Below are 16,403 nucleotides of genomic sequence, written 5' to 3' on the forward strand. Positions count from 1 at the left end.
CAGTCACAGCCCGATAACAACCAGATCACCACAGTCACAGCCAGATAACAACCAGATCACAACAACCAGATCACCACATCCAGATCACCACAGCCACATCCAGATCACCACAATCACAGCCAGATAACAACCAGATCACCACAGTCACAGCCAGATCACCATAGTCACATCCAGATAACAACCAGATCACAACAACCAGATCACCACATCCAGATCACCACAGTCACTGCCAGATCACCACAGTCACAGCCAGATAACAACCAGATTACCAGTCACAACCAAATCACCACAGTCACAGACTGATCACCACAGTCACAGACAGATAACAACCAGATCACCACAGTCAATGCCAGATCACCAGTCACAACCAGATCACAGTCACTGCCAGATCACCACAGTCACAATCATTGTGGTTGGTTGCATTGTATGGAATCATTGTGCCGGTTGGTTGCATTGTATGGAATCATTGTGCCGGTTGGTTGCATTGTATGGAATCATTGTGCCGGTTGGCTGCATTGTATGGAATTATTGTGCCGGTTGGTTGCATTGTATGGAATCATTGTGCCGGTTGGCTGCATTGTATGGAATCATTGTGCCGATTGGTTGCATTGTATGGAATCATTGTGCCGGTTGGCTGCATTGTATGGAATCATTGTGCCGGTTGGTTGCATTGTATGGAATCATTGTGTCGGTTGGTTGCATTGTATGGAATCATTGTGCCGGTTGGTTGCATTGTATGGAATCATTGTGTCGGTTGGTTGCATTGTATGGAATCATTGTGTCGGTTGGCTGCATTGTATGGAATCATTGTGCCGGTTGGTTGCATTGTATGGAATCATTGTGTCGGTTGGTTGCATTGTATGGAATCATTGTGCCGGTTGGTTGCATTGTATGGAATCATTGTGTCGGTTGGTTGCATTGTATGGAATCATTGTGTCGGTTGGCTGCATTGTATGGAATCATTGTGTCGGTTGGCTGCATTGTATGGAATCATTGTACCGGTTGGTTGCATTGTATGGAATCATTGTGCCGATTGGTTGCATTGTATGGAATCATTGTGCCGGTTGGCTGCATTGTATGGAATCATTGTGTCGGTTGGTTGCATTGTATGGAATCATTGTGCCGGTTGGTTGCATTGTATGGAATCATTGTGCCGGTTGGTTGCATTGTATGGAATCGTGTCGGTTGGTTGCATTGTATGGAATCATTGTGCCGGTTGGTTGCATTGTATGGAATCATTGTGTCGGTTGGCTGCATTGTATGGAATCATTGTACCGGTTGGCTGCATTGTATGGAATCATTGTGCCGGTTGGTTGCATTGTATGGAATCATTGTGTCGGTTGGCTGCATTGTATGGAATCATTGTACCGGTTGGTTGCATTGTATGGAATCATTGTGCCGGTTGGTTGCATTGTATGGAATCATTGTGCCGGTTGGTTGCATTGTATGGAATCATTGTGCCGGTTGGCTGCATTGTATGGAATTATTGTGCCGGTTGGTTGCATTGTATGGAATCATTGTGCCGGTTGGTTGCATTGTATGGAATCATTGTGCCGGTTGGCTGCATTGGATGGAATCATTGTGCCGGTTGGTTGCATTGTATGGAATCATTGTGCCGGTTGGTTGCATTGTATGGAATCATTGTGCCGTTTGGTTGCATTGTATGGAATCATTGTGCCGGTTGGTTGCATTGTATGGAATCATTGTGCCGGTTGGCTGCATTGTATGGAATCATTGTGCCGGTTGGTTGCATTGTATGGAATCATTGTGCCGGTTGGTTGCATTGTATGGAATCATTGTGCCGGTTGGTTGCATTGTATGGAATCATTGTGCCGGTTGGCTGCATTGTATGGAATCATTGTGCCGGTTGGCTGCATTGTATGGAATCATTGTGCCGGTTGGCTGCATTGCATGGAATCATTGTGCCGGTTGGCTCCATTGTATGGAATCATTGTGCCGGTTGGTTGCATTGTATGGAATCATTGTGCCGGTTGGCTGCATTGGATGGAATCATTGTGCCGGTTGGTTGCATTGTATGGAATTATTGTGCCGGTTGGTTGCATTGTATGGAATCATTGTGCCGGTTGGTTGCATTGTATGGAATCATTGTGCCGGTTGGCTGCATTGGATGGAATCATTGTGCCGGTTGGTTGCATTGTATGGAATCATTGTATCGGTTGGCTGCATTGTATGGAATCATTGTGCCGGTTGGTTGCATTGTATGGAATCATTGTGCCGTTTGGTTGCATTGTATGGAATCATTGTGCCGGTTGGTTGCATTGTATGGAATCATTGTGCCGGTTGGCTGCATTGTATGGAATCATTGTGTCGGTTGGCTGCATTGTATGGAATCATTGTGCCGGTTGGCTGCATTGTATGGAATCATTGTGCCGGTTGGCTGCATTGCATGGAATCATTGTGTCGGTTGGTTGCATTGTATGGAATCATTGTGTCGGTTGGTTGCATTGTATGGAATCATTGTGTCGGTTGGTTGCATTGTATGGAATCATTGTGTCGGTTGGTTGCATTGTATGGAATCATTGTGCCGGTTGGCTGCATTGCATGGAATCATTGTGTCGGTTGGTTGCATTGTATGGAATCATTGTGCCGGTTGGTTGCATTGTATGGAATCATTGTGTCGGTTGGTTGCATTGTATGGAATCATTGTGTCGGTTGGTTGCATTGTATGGAATCATTGTGCCGGTTGGTTGCATTGTATGGAATCATTGTGCCGGTTGGTTGCATTGTATGGAATCATTGTGCCGGTTGGCTGCATTGTATGGAATCATTGTGCCGGTTGGCTGCATTGTATGGAATCATTGTGCCGGTTGGCTGCATTGCATGGAATCATTGTGCCGGTTGGCTCCATTGTATGGAATCATTGTGCCGGTTGGCTGCATTGTATGGAATCATTGTGCCGGTTGGCTGCATTGTATGGAATCATTGCGCCGGTTGGCTGCATTGTATGGAATCATTGTGCCCGTTGGCTGCATTGTATGGAATCATTGTGTCGGTTGGTTGCATTGCATGGAATCATTGTGCCGGTTGGTTGCATTGCATGGAATCATTGTGTCGGTTGGTTGCATTGCATGGAATCATTGTGTCGGTTGGTTGCATTGTATGGAATCATTGTGTCGGTTGGTTGCATTGCATGGAATCATTGTGTCGGTTGGTTGCATTGCATGGAATCATTGTGTCGGTTGGTTGCATTGTATGGAATCATTGTGTCGGTTGGTTGCATTGTATGGAATCATTGTGTCGGTTGGTTGCATTGCATGGAATCATTGTGTCGGTTGGTTGCATTGCATGGAATCATTGTGTCGGTTGGTTGCATTGTATGGAATCATTGTGCCGGTTGGTTGCATTGCATGGAATCATTGTGTCGGTTGGTTGCATTGCATGGAATCATTGTGTCGGTTGGTTGCATTGTATGGAATCATTGTGTCGGTTGGTTGCATTGCATGGAATCATTGTGTCGGTTGGTTGCATTGTATGGAATCATTGTGTCGGTTGGTTGCATTGTATGGAATCATTGTGTCGGTTGGTTGCATTGTATGGAATCATTGTGCCGGTTGGTTGCATTGTATGGAATCATTGTGTCGGTTGGTTGCATTGTATGGAATCATTGTGTCGGTTGGTTGCATTGTATGGAATCATTGTGCCGGTTGGTTGGTTGCATTGTATGGAATCATTGTGTCGGTTGGTTGCATTGTATGGAATCATTGTGTCCGTTGGTTGCATTGTATGGAATCATTGTGCCGGTTGGTTGCATTGTATGGAATCATTGTGTCGGTTGGTTGCATTGTATGGAATCATTGTGTCGGTTGGTTGCATTGTATGGAATCATTGTGCCGGTTGGCTGCATTGTATGGAATCATTGTGTCGGTTGGTTGCATTGTATGGAATCATTGTGCCCGTTGGTTGCATTGTATGGAATCATTGTGCCCGTTGGTTGCATTGTATGGAATCATTGTGCCGGTTGGTTGCATTGTATGGAATCATTGTGTCGGTTGGTTGCATTGTATGGAATCATTGTGTCGGTTGGTTGCATTGTATGGAACCATTGTGCCGGTTGGCTGCATTGTATGGAATCATTGTGCCGGTTGGTTGCATTGTATGGAATCATTGTGCCGGTTGGTTGCATTGTATGGAATCATTGTGCCGGTTGGTTGCATTGTATGGAATCATTGTGCCGGTTGGCTGCATTGTATGGAATCATTGTGCCGGTTGGTTGCATTGCATGGAATCATTGTGTCGGTTGGTTGCATTGCATGGAATCATTGTGTCGGTTGGTTGCATTGCATGGAATCATTGTGTCGGTTGGTTGCATTGTATGGAATCATTGTGTCGGTTGGTTGCATTGTATGGAATCATTGTGTCGGTTGGTTGCATTGTATGGAATCATTGTGCCGGTTGGTTGCATTGTATGGAATCATTGTGTCGGTTGGTTGCATTGTATGGAATCATTGTGCCGGTTGGTTGCATTGTATGGAATCATTGTGTCGGTTGGTTGCATTGTATGGAATCATTGTGTCGGTTGGTTGCATTGCATGGAATCATTGTGTCGGTTGGTTGCATTGTATGGAATCATTGTGTCGGTTGGTTGCATTGTATGGAATCATTGTGTCGGTTGGTTGCATTGTATGGAATCATTGTGCCGGTTGGTTGCATTGTATGGAATCATTGTGTCGGTTGGTTGCATTGTATGGAATCATTGTGTCGGTTGGTTGCATTGTATGGAATCATTGTGTCGGTTGGTTGCATTGTATGGAACCATTGTGCCGGTTGGCTGCATTGTATGGAATCATTGTGCCGGTTGGTTGCATTGTATGGAATCATTGTGCCGGTTGGTTGCATTGAATGGAATCATTGTGCCGGTTGGTTGCATTGTATGGAATCATTGTGCCGGTTGGCTGCATTGTATGGAATCATTGTGCCGGTTGGTTGCATTGTATGGAATCATTGTGCCGGTTGGTTGCATTGTATGGAATCATTGTGCCGGTTGGTTGCATTGTATGGAATTATTGTGCCGTTGGCTGCATTGTATGGAATCATTGTGCCGGTTGGTTGCATTGTATGGAATCATTGTGCAAGTTGGTTGCATTGTATGGAATCATTGTGCCAGTTGGTTGCATTGTATGGAATCATTGTGCCAGTTGGTTGCATTGTATGGAATCATTGTGCCGGTTGGCTGCATTGTATGGAATCATTATGCCGGTTGGTTGCATTGTATGGAATCATTGTGCCGGTTGGCTGCATTGTATGGAATCATTGTGCCGGTTGGCTGCATTGTATGGAATTATTGTGCCGGTTGGCTGCATTGTATGGAATCATTGTGCCGGTTGGCTGCATTGTATGGAATCATTGTGCCGGTTGGCTGCATTGTATGGAATCATTGTGCCGGTTGGCTGAATTGTATGGAATCATTGTGCCGGTTGGTTGCATTGTATGGAATCATTGTGTCGGTTGGTTGCATTGTATGGAATCATTGTGTCGGTTGGCTGCATTGTATGGAATTATTGTGCCGTTGGCTGCATTGTATGGAATCTTTGTGCCGGTTGGTTGCATTGTATGGAATTATTGTGCCGTTGGCTGCATTGTATGGAATCATTGTGCCAGTTGGTTGCATTGTATGGAATCATTGTGCCAGTTGGTTGCATTGTATGGAATCATTGTGCCAGTTGGTTGCATTGTATGGAATCATTGTGCCAGTTGGTTGCATTGTATGGAATCATTGTGCCGGTTGGTTGCATTATATGGAATCATTGTGCCGGTTGGTTGCATTGTATGGAATCATTGTGCCGGTTGGTTGCATTGTATGGAATCATTGTGCCAGATGGTTGCATTGTATGGATTCATTGTGCCGGTTGGCTGCATTGTATGGAATCATTGTGCCGGTTGGCTGCATTGTATGGAATCATTGTGCCGGTTGGTTGCATTGTATGGAATCATTGTGTCGGTTGGCTGCATTGTATGGAATTATTGTGCCGTTGGCTGCATTGTATGGAATCATTGTGCCGGTTGGTTGCATTGTATGGAATCATTGTGCCAGTTGGTTGCATTGTATGGAATCATTGTGCCGGTTGGCTGCATTGTATGAAATCATTGTGCCGGTTGGTTGCATTGTATGGAATCATTGTGCCGGTTGGCTTCATTGTATGGAATTATTGTGCCGGTTGGCTGCATTGTATGGAATCATTGTGCCGGTTGGTTGCATTGTATGGAATCATTGTGTCGGTTGGCTGCATTGTATGGAATTATTGTGCCGGTTGGTTGCATTGTATGGAATCATTGTACCGGTTGGCTGCATTGTATGGAATCATTGTGCCGGTTGGTTGCATTGTATGGAATCATTGTGCCGGTTGGTTGCATTGTATGGAATCATTGTGCCGGTTGGTTGCATTGTATGGAATCATTGTACCGGTTGGTTGCATTGTATGGAATCATTGTGCCGGTTGGTTGCATTGTATGGAATCATTGTGCCGGTTGGTTGCATTGTATGGAATCATTGTGCCGGTTGGTTGCATTGTATGGAATCATTGTGCCGGTTGGTTGCATTGTATGGAATCATTGTGTCGGTTGCTTGGATTGTATGGAATCATTGTGTCGGTTGGTTGCATTGTATGGAATCATTGTGCCGGTTGGTTGCATTGTATGGAATCATTGTGCCGGTTGGTTGCATTGTATGGAATCATTGTGCCGGTTGGTTGCATTGTATGGAATCATTGTGCCAGCTGGTTGCAATGTATGGAATCATTGTGTCGGTTGGTTGCATTGTATGGAATTATTGTGCCATTTGGTTGCATTGTATGGAATCATTGTGCCAGCTGGTTGCATTGTATGGAATCATTGTGCCGGTTGGTTGCATTGTATGGAATTATTGTGCCGGTTGGTTGCATTGTATGGAATTATTGTGCCGGTTGGCTTCATTGTATGGAATCATTGTACCGGTTGGTTGCATTGTATGGAATCATTGTGCCGGTTGGTTGCATTGTATGGAATCATTGTGCCGGTTGGTTGCATTGTATGGAATCATTGTGCCGGTTGGCTCCATTGTATGGAATCATTGTGCCGGTTGGCTGCATTGTATGGAATCATTGTGCCGGTTGGCTCCATTGTATGGAATCATTGTGTCAGTTGGTTGCATTGTATGGAATCATTGTGTCAGTTGGTTGCATTGTATGGAATCATTGTGCCGGTTGGCTGCATTGTATGGAATCATTGTGCCGGTTGGCTGCATTGTATGGAATCATTGTGCCGGTTGGCTGCATTGTATGGAATCATTGTGCCGGTTGGTTGCATTGTATGGAATCATTGTGCCAGTTGGTTGCATTGTATGGAATCATTGTGCCAGTTGGTTGCATTGTATGGAATCATTGTGCCGGTTGGTTGCATTGTATGGAATCATTGTGCCGGTTGGCTCCATTGTATGGAATCATTGTGCCGGTTGGTTGCATTGTATGGAATCATTGTGCCGGTTGGCTCCATTGTATGGAATCATTGTGTCAGTTGGTTGCATTGTATGGAATCATTGTGTCAGTTGGTTGCATTGTATGGAATCATTGTGCCGGTTGGCTGCATTGTATGGAATCATTGTGCCGGTTGGCTGCATTGTATGGAATCATTGTGCCGGTTGGCTGCATTGTATGGAATCATTGTGCCGGTTGGTTGCATTGTATGGAATCATTGTGCCAGTTGGTTGCATTGTATGGAATCATTGTGCCAGTTGGTTGCATTGTATGGAATCATTGTGCCGGTTGGCTGCATTGTATGGAATCATTGTGCCGGTTGGCTGCATTGTATGGAATCATTGTGCCAGTTGGTTGCATTGTATGGAATCATTGTGCCAGTTGGTTGCATTGTATGGAATCATTGTGCCAGTTGGTTGCATTGTATGGAATCATTGTGCCGGTTGGCTGCATTGTATGGAATCATTATGCCGGTTGGTTGCATTGTATGGAATCATTGTGCCGGTTGGCTGCATTGTATGGAATCATTGTGCCGGTTGGCTGCATTGTATGGAATTATTGTGCCGGTTGGCTGCATTGTATGGAATCATTGTGCCGGTTGGCTGCATTGTATGGAATCATTGTGCCGGTTGGCTGCATTGTATGGAATCATTGTGCCGGTTGGCTGAATTGTATGGAATCATTGTGCCGGTTGGTTGCATTGTATGGAATCATTGTGTCGGTTGGTTGCATTGTATCGAATCATTGTGTCGGTTGGCTGCATTGTATGGAATTATTGTGCCGTTGGCTGCATTGTATGGAATCTTTGTGCCGGTTGGCTGCATTGTATGGAATTATTGTGCCGTTGGCTGCATTGTATGGAATCATTGTGCCAGTTGGTTGCATTGTATGGAATCATTGTGCCAGTTGGTTGCATTGTATGGAATCATTGTGCCAGTTGGTTGCATTGTATGGAATCATTGTGCCGGTTGGTTGCATTATATGGAATCATTGTGCCGGTTGGTTGCATTGTATGGAATCATTGTGCCAGATGGTTGCATTGTATGGATTCATTGTGCCGGTTGGCTGCATTGTATGGAATCATTGTGTCGGTTGGTTGCATTGTATGGAATCATTGTGCCGGTTGGCTGAATTGTATGGAATTATTGTGCCGTTGGCTGCATTGTATGGAATCTTTGTGCCGGTTGGCTGCATTGTATGGAATTATTGTGCCGTTGGCTGCATTGTATGGAATCATTGTGCCAGTTGGTTGCATTGTATGGAATCATTGTGCCAGTTGGTTGCATTGTATGGAATCATTGTGCCAGTTGGTTGCATTGTATGGAATCATTGTGCCGGTTGGTTGCATTATATGGAATCATTGTGCCGGTTGGTTGCATTGTATGGAATCATTGTGCCGGTTGGTTGCATTGTATGGAATCATTGTGCCAGATGGTTGCATTGTATGGATTCATTGTGCCGGTTGGCTGCATTGTATGGAATCATTGTGCCGGTTGGCTGCATTGTATGGAATCATTGTGCCGGTTGGTTGCATTGTATGGAATCATTGTGTCGGTTGGCTGCATTGTATGGAATTATTGTGCCGTTGGCTGCATTGTATGGAATCATTGTGCCGGTTGGTTGCATTGTATGGAATCATTGTGCCAGTTGGTTGCATTGTATGGAATCATTGTGCCGGTTGGCTGCATTGTATGAAATCATTGTGCCGGTTGGTTGCATTGTATGGAATCATTGTACCGGTTGGCTGCATTGTATGGAATCATTGTGCCGGTTGGTTGCATTGTATGGAATCATTGTGCCGGTTGGTTGCATTGTATGGAATCATTGTGTCGGTTGCTTGGATTGTATGGAATCATTGTGTCGGTTGGTTGCATTGTATGGAATCATTGTGCCGGTTGGTTGCATTGTATGGAATCATTGTGCCGGTTGGTTGCATTGTATGGAATCATTGTGTCGGTTGCTTGGATTGTATGGAATCATTGTGTCGGTTGCTTGGATTGTATGGAATCATTGTGCCGGTTGGTTGCATTGTATGGAATCATTGTGTCGGTTGGTTGCATTGTATGGAATCATTGTGTCGGTTGCTTGGATTGTATGGAATCATTGTGCCGGTTGGTTGCATTGTATGGAATCATTGTGCCGGTTGGTTGCATTGTATGGAATCATTGTGTCGGTTGCTTGGATTGTATGGAATCATTGTGTCGGTTGGTTGCATTGTATGGAATCATTGTGCCGGTTGGTTGCATTGTATGGAATCATTGTGCCGGTTGGTTGCATTGTATGGAATCATTGTGTCGGTTGCTTGGATTGTATGGAATCATTGTGTCGGTTGCTTGGATTGTATGGAATCATTGTGCCGGTTGGTTGCATTGTATGGAATCATTGTGTCGGTTGGTTGCATTGTATGGAATCATTGTGCCGGTTGGCTGCATTGTATGGAATCATTGTGTCAGTTGGTTGCATTGTATGGAATCATTGTGCCAGTTGGTTGCATTGTATGGAATCATTGTACCGGTTGCTTGGATTGTATGGAATCATTGTGCCGGTTGGCTGCATTGTATGGAATTATTGTGCCGGTTGGCTGCATTGTATGGAATCATTGTGTCGGTTGGTTGCATTGTATGGAATCATTGTGTCGGTTGGTTGCATTGTATGGAATCATTGTACCGGTTGGTTGCATTGTATGGAATCATTGTACCGGTTGGTTGCATTGTATGGAATCATTGTGTCAGTTGGTTGCATTGTATGGAATCATTGTGCCAGTTGGTTGCATTGTATGGAATCATTGTACCGGTTGGTTGCATTGTATGGAATCATTGTGTCAGTTGGTTGCATTGTATGGAATCATTGTGCCAGTTGGTTGCATTGTATGGAATTATTGTGCCGGTTGGCTGCATTGTATGGAATCATTGTGCCGGTTGGTTGCATTGTATGGAATCATTGTGTCGGTTGGCTGCATTGTATGGAATTATTGTGCCGGTTGGTTGCATTGTATGGAATCATTGTACCGGTTGGCTGCATTGTATGGAATCATTGTGCCGGTTGGTTGCATTGTATGGAATCATTGTGCCGGTTGGTTGCATTGTATGGAATCATTGTGCCGGTTGGTTGCATTGTATGGAATCATTGTACCGGTTGGTTGCATTGTATGGAATCATTGTGCCGGTTGGTTGCATTGTATGGAATCATTGTGCCGGTTGGTTGCATTGTATGGAATCATTGTGTCGGTTGCTTGGATTGTATGGAATCATTGTGTCGGTTGGTTGCATTGTATGGAATCATTGTGCCGGTTGGTTGCATTGTATGGAATCATTGTGTCGGTTGCTTGGATTGTATGGAATCATTGTGCCGGTTGGTTGCATTGTATGGAATCATTGTGCCGGTTGGTTGCATTGTATGGAATCATTGTGTCGGTTGCTTGGATTGTATGGAATCATTGTGCCGGTTGGCTGCATTGTATGGAATCATTGTGTCGGTTGGTTGCATTGTATGGAATCATTGTGCCGGTTGGTTGCATTGTATGGAATCATTGTGCCGGTTGGTTGCATTGTATGGAATCATTGTGCCGGTTGGTTGCATTGTATGGAATCATTGTGCCAGCTGGTTGCAATGTATGGAATCATTGTGTCGGTTGGCTGCATTGTATGGAATTATTGTGCCAGTTGGTTGCATTGTATGGAATCATTGTGCCAGCTGGTTGCAATGTATGGAATCATTGTGCCGGTTGGTTGCATTGTATGGAATTATTGTGCCGGTTGGTTGCATTGTATGGAATTATTGTGCCGGTTGGTTGCATTGTATGGAATTATTGTGCTGGTTGGCTGCATTGTATGGAATCATTGTGCCGGTTGGCTTCATTGTATGTAATCATTGTGCCAGCTGGTTGCATTGTATGGAATTATTGTGTTGGTTGGTTGCATTGTATGGAATTATTGTGCCGGTTGGCTTCATTGTATGGAATCATTGTACCGGTTGGTTGCATTGTATGGAATCATTGTGCCGGTTGGTTGCATTGTATGGAATCATTGTGCCGGTTGGTTGCATTGTATGGAATCATTGTGCCGGTTGGCTCCATTGTATGGAATCATTGTGCCGGTTGGCTGCATTGTATGGAATCATTGTGTCAGTTGGTTGCATTGTATGGAATCATTGTGTCAGTTGGTTGCATTGTATGGAATTATTGTGCTGGTTGGCTGCATTGTATGGAATCATTGTGCCAGCTGGTTGCATTGTATGGAATTATTGTGTCGGTTGGTTGCATTGTATGGAATTATTGTGCCGGTTGGCTGCATTGTATGGAATCATTGTGTCGGTTGGTTGCATTGTATGGAATCATTGTGCCAGTTGGTTGCATTGTATGGAATCATTGTACCGGTTGGCTGCATTGTATGGAATTATTGTGCCGGTTGGCTGCATTGTATGGAATCATTGTGTCGGTTGGTTGCATTGTATGGAATCATTGTGCCAGTTGGTTGCATTGTATGGAATCATTGTGCCGGTTGGCTGCATTGTATGGAATTATTGTGCCGGTTGGCTGCATTGTATGGAATCATTGTGTCGGTTGGTTGCATTGTATGGAATCATTGTGTCGGTTGGTTGCATTGTATGGAATCATTGTACCGGTTGGTTGCATTGTATGGAATCATTGTACCGGTTGGTTGCATTGTATGGAATCATTGTGTCAGTTGGTTGCATTGTATGGAATCATTGTGCCAGTTGGTTGCATTGTATGGAATCATTGTGCCAGTTGGTTGCATTGTATGGAATCATTGTGCCAGTTGGTTGCATTGTATGGAATCATTGTGCCGGTTGGCTGCATTGTATGGAATCATTGTACCGGTTGGTTGCATTGTATGGAATCATTGTGCCGGTTGGCTGCATTGTATGGAATCATTGTGTCGGTTGGTTGCATTGTATGGAATCATTGTGCCAGTTGGTTGCATTGTATGGAATCATTGTGCCGGTTGGCTGCATTGTATGGAATTATTGTGCCGGTTGGCTGCATTGTATGGAATCATTGTGTCGGTTGGTTGCATTGTATGGAATCATTGTGTCGGTTGCTTGGATTGTATGGAATCATTGTGTCGGTTGGTTGCATTGTATGGAATCATTGTACCGGTTGGTTGCATTGTATGGAATCATTGTACCGGTTGGTTGCATTGTATGGAATCATTGTGTCAGTTGGTTGCATTGTATGGAATCATTGTGCCAGTTGGTTGCATTGTATGGAATCATTGTACTGGTTGGTTGCATTGTATGGAATCATTGTGCCAGTTGGTTGCATTGTATGGATTCATTGTGCCGGTTGGCTGCATTGTATGGAATTATTGTGCCGGTTGGCTGCATTGTATGGAATCATTGTGCCGGTTGGTTGCATTGTATGGAATCATTGTGTCGGTTGGCTGCATTGTATGGAATTATTGTGCCGGTTGGTTGCATTGTATGGAATCATTGTACCGGTTGGCTGCATTGTATGGAATCATTGTGCCGGTTGGTTGCATTGTATGGAATCATTGTGCCGGTTGGTTGCATTGTATGGAATCATTGTGCCGGTTGGTTGCATTGTATGGAATCATTGTACCGGTTGGTTGCATTGTATGGAATCATTGTGCCGGTTGGTTGCATTGTATGGAATCATTGTGCCGGTTGGTTGCATTGTATGGAATCATTGTGTCGGTTGCTTGGATTGTATGGAATCATTGTGTCGGTTGGTTGCATTGTATGGAATCATTGTGCCGGTTGGTTGCATTGTATGGAATCATTGTGCCGGTTGGTTGCATTGTATGGAATCATTGTGCCAGTTGGTTGCATTGTATGGAATCATTGTGCCAGCTGGTTGCAATGTATGGAATCATTGTGCCGGTTGGTTGCATTGTATGGAATCATTGTGCCGGTTGGTTGCATTGTATGGAATCATTGTGCCGGTTGGTTGCATTGTATGGAATCATTGTGCCAGTTGGTTGCATTGTATGGAATCATTGTGCCAGCTGGTTGCAATGTATGGAATCATTGTGCCGGTTGGTTGCATTGTATGGAATCATTGTGCCGGTTGGTTGCATTGTATGGAATCATTGTGCCGGTTGGTTGCATTGTATGGAATCATTGTACCGGTTGGTTGCATTGTATGGAATCATTGTGCCGGTTGGTTGCATTGTATGGAATCATTGTGCCGGTTGGTTGCATTGTATGGAATCATTGTGTCGGTTGCTTGGATTGTATGGAATCATTGTGTCGGTTGGTTGCATTGTATGGAATCATTGTGCCGGTTGGTTGCATTGTATGGAATCATTGTGTCGGTTGGTTGCATTGTATGGAATCATTGTGCCAGCTGGTTGCATTGTATGGAATCATTGTGCCAGCTGGTTGCAATGTATGGAATCATTGTGCCGGTTGGTTGCATTGTATGGAATTATTGTGCCGGTTGGTTGCATTGTATGGAATTATTGTGTCGGTTGGTTGCATTGTATGGAATTATTGTGCTGGTTGGCTGCATTGTATGGAATCATTGTGCCGGTTGGCTTCATTGTATGTAATCATTGTGCCAGCTGGTTGCATTGTATGGAATTATTGTGTCGGTTGGTTGCATTGTATGGAATTATTGTGTCGGTTGGTTGCATTGTATGGAATCATTGTGCCGGTTGGCTTCATTGTATGGAATCATTGTACCGGTTGGCTGCATTGTATGGAATCATTGTGCCGGTTGGCTGCATTGTATGGAATCATTGTACCGGTTGGTTGCATTGTATGGAATCATTGTGCCGGTTGGCTGCATTGTATGGAATCATTGTTTCGGTTGGTTGCATTGTATGGAATCATTGTGCCGGTTGGTTGCATTGTATGGAATCATTGTGCCGGTTGGCTGCATTGTATGGAATCATTGTGCCGGTTGGCTGCATTGTATGGAATCATTGTGCCGGTTGGCTGCATTGTATGGAATCATTGTGCCGGTTGGCTTCATTGTATGGAATCATTGTACCGGTTGGCTGCATTGTATGGAATCATTGTGCCGGTTGGCTGCATTGTATGGAATCATTGTACCGGTTGGTTGCATTGTATGGAATCATTGTGCCGGTTGGCTGCATTGTATGGAATCATTGTTTCGGTTGGTTGCATTGTATGGAATCATTGTGCCGGTTGGTTGCATTGTATGGAATCATTGTGCCGGTTGGCTGCATTGTATGGAATCATTGTGCCGGTTGGCTGCATTGTATGGAATCATTGTGCCGGTTGGCTGCATTGTATGGAATCATTGTACTGGTTGGTTGCATTGTATGGAATCATTGTGTCAGTTGGTTGCATTGTATGGAATTATTGTGTCGGTTGGTTGCATTGTATGGAATCATTGTGCCGGTTGGCTGCATTGTATGGAATCATTGTACTGGTTGGTTGCATTGTATGGAATCATTGTGTCAGTTGGTTGCATTGTATGGAATCATTGTGCCGGCTGGTTGCACTGTATGGAATCATTGTGTCGGTTGGTTGCATTGTATGGAATCATTGTGTCGGTTGGTTGCATTGTATGGAATCATTGTGCCAGCTGGTTGCATTGTATGGAATCATTGTGTCGGTTGGTTGCATTGTATGGAATCATTGTGTCGGTTGGTTGCATTGTATGGAATCATTGTGCCCGTTGGTTGCATTGTATGGAATCATTGTGTCGGTTGGCTGCATTGTATGGAATTATTGTGCTGGTTGGCTGCATTGTATGGAATCATTGTGCCGGTTGGCTTCATTGTATGTAATCATTGTGCCAGCTGGTTGCATTGTATGGAATCATTGTGCCGGTTGGCTGCATTGTATGGAATCATTGTGCCGGTTGGCTGCATTGTATGGAATCATTGTGCCGGTTGGCTGCATTGTATGGAATCATTGTACCGGTTGGTTGCATTGTATGGAATCATTGTGTCAGTTGGTTGCATTGTATGGAATTATTGTGTCGGTTGGTTGCATTGTATGGAATCATTGTGTCGGTTGGTTGCATTGTATGGAATCATTGTGCCAGCTGGTTGCACTGTATGGAATCATTGTGTCGGTTGGCTTCATTGTATGTAATCATTGTGCCAGCTGGTTGCATTGTATGGAATCATTGTGCCGGTTGGCTTCATTGTATGTAATCATTGTGCCAGTTGGTTGCATTGTATGGAATCATTGTGTCGGTTGGTTGCATTGTATGGAATCATTGTGCCAGCTGGTTGCACTGTATGGAATCATTGTGCCGGTTGGCTGCATTGTATGGAATTATTGTGCCGGTTGGTTGCATTGTATGGAATCATTGTACCGGTTGGTTGCACTGTATGGAATCATTGTGCCGGTTGGTTGCACTGTATGGAATCATTGTGCCAGTTGGTTGCATTGTATGGAATCATTGTGCCAGCTGGTTGCATTGTATGGAATCATTGTGTCGGTTGGCTGCATTGTATGGAATCATTGTGCCAGTTGGTTGCATTGTATGGAATCATTGTGCCGGTTGGTTGCATTGTATGGAATCATTGTGTCGGTTGGCTGCATTGTATGGAATCATTGTGCCAGTTGGTTGCATTGTATGGAATCATTGTGCCAATTGCCTGCATTGTATGTAATCATTGTGCCAGCTGGTTGCATTGTATGGAATCATTGTGTCGGTTGGCTTCATTGTATGTAATCATTGTGCCAGCTGGTTGCATTGTATGGAATCATTGTGCCGGTTGGCTGCATTGTATGGAATCATTGTGCCGGTTGGTTGCATTGTATGGAATCATTGTGCCGGTTGGCTGCATTGTATGGAATCATTGTGTCGGTTGGTTGCATTGTATGGAATCATTGTGCCAGCTGGTTGCACTGTATGGAATCATTGTGCCGGTTGGCTGCATTGTATGGAATTATTGTGCCGGTTGGTTGCATTGTATGGAATCATTGTACCGGTTGGTTGCACTGTATGGAATCATTGTGCCGGTT

This window comes from Dendrobates tinctorius, unplaced genomic scaffold, assembly GCF_039654945.1.
Source record: "Dendrobates tinctorius isolate UK_male_01 unplaced genomic scaffold, ASM3965494v1 ptg000464l, whole genome shotgun sequence".
NCBI lineage: Eukaryota > Metazoa > Chordata > Amphibia > Anura > Dendrobatidae > Dendrobates > Dendrobates tinctorius.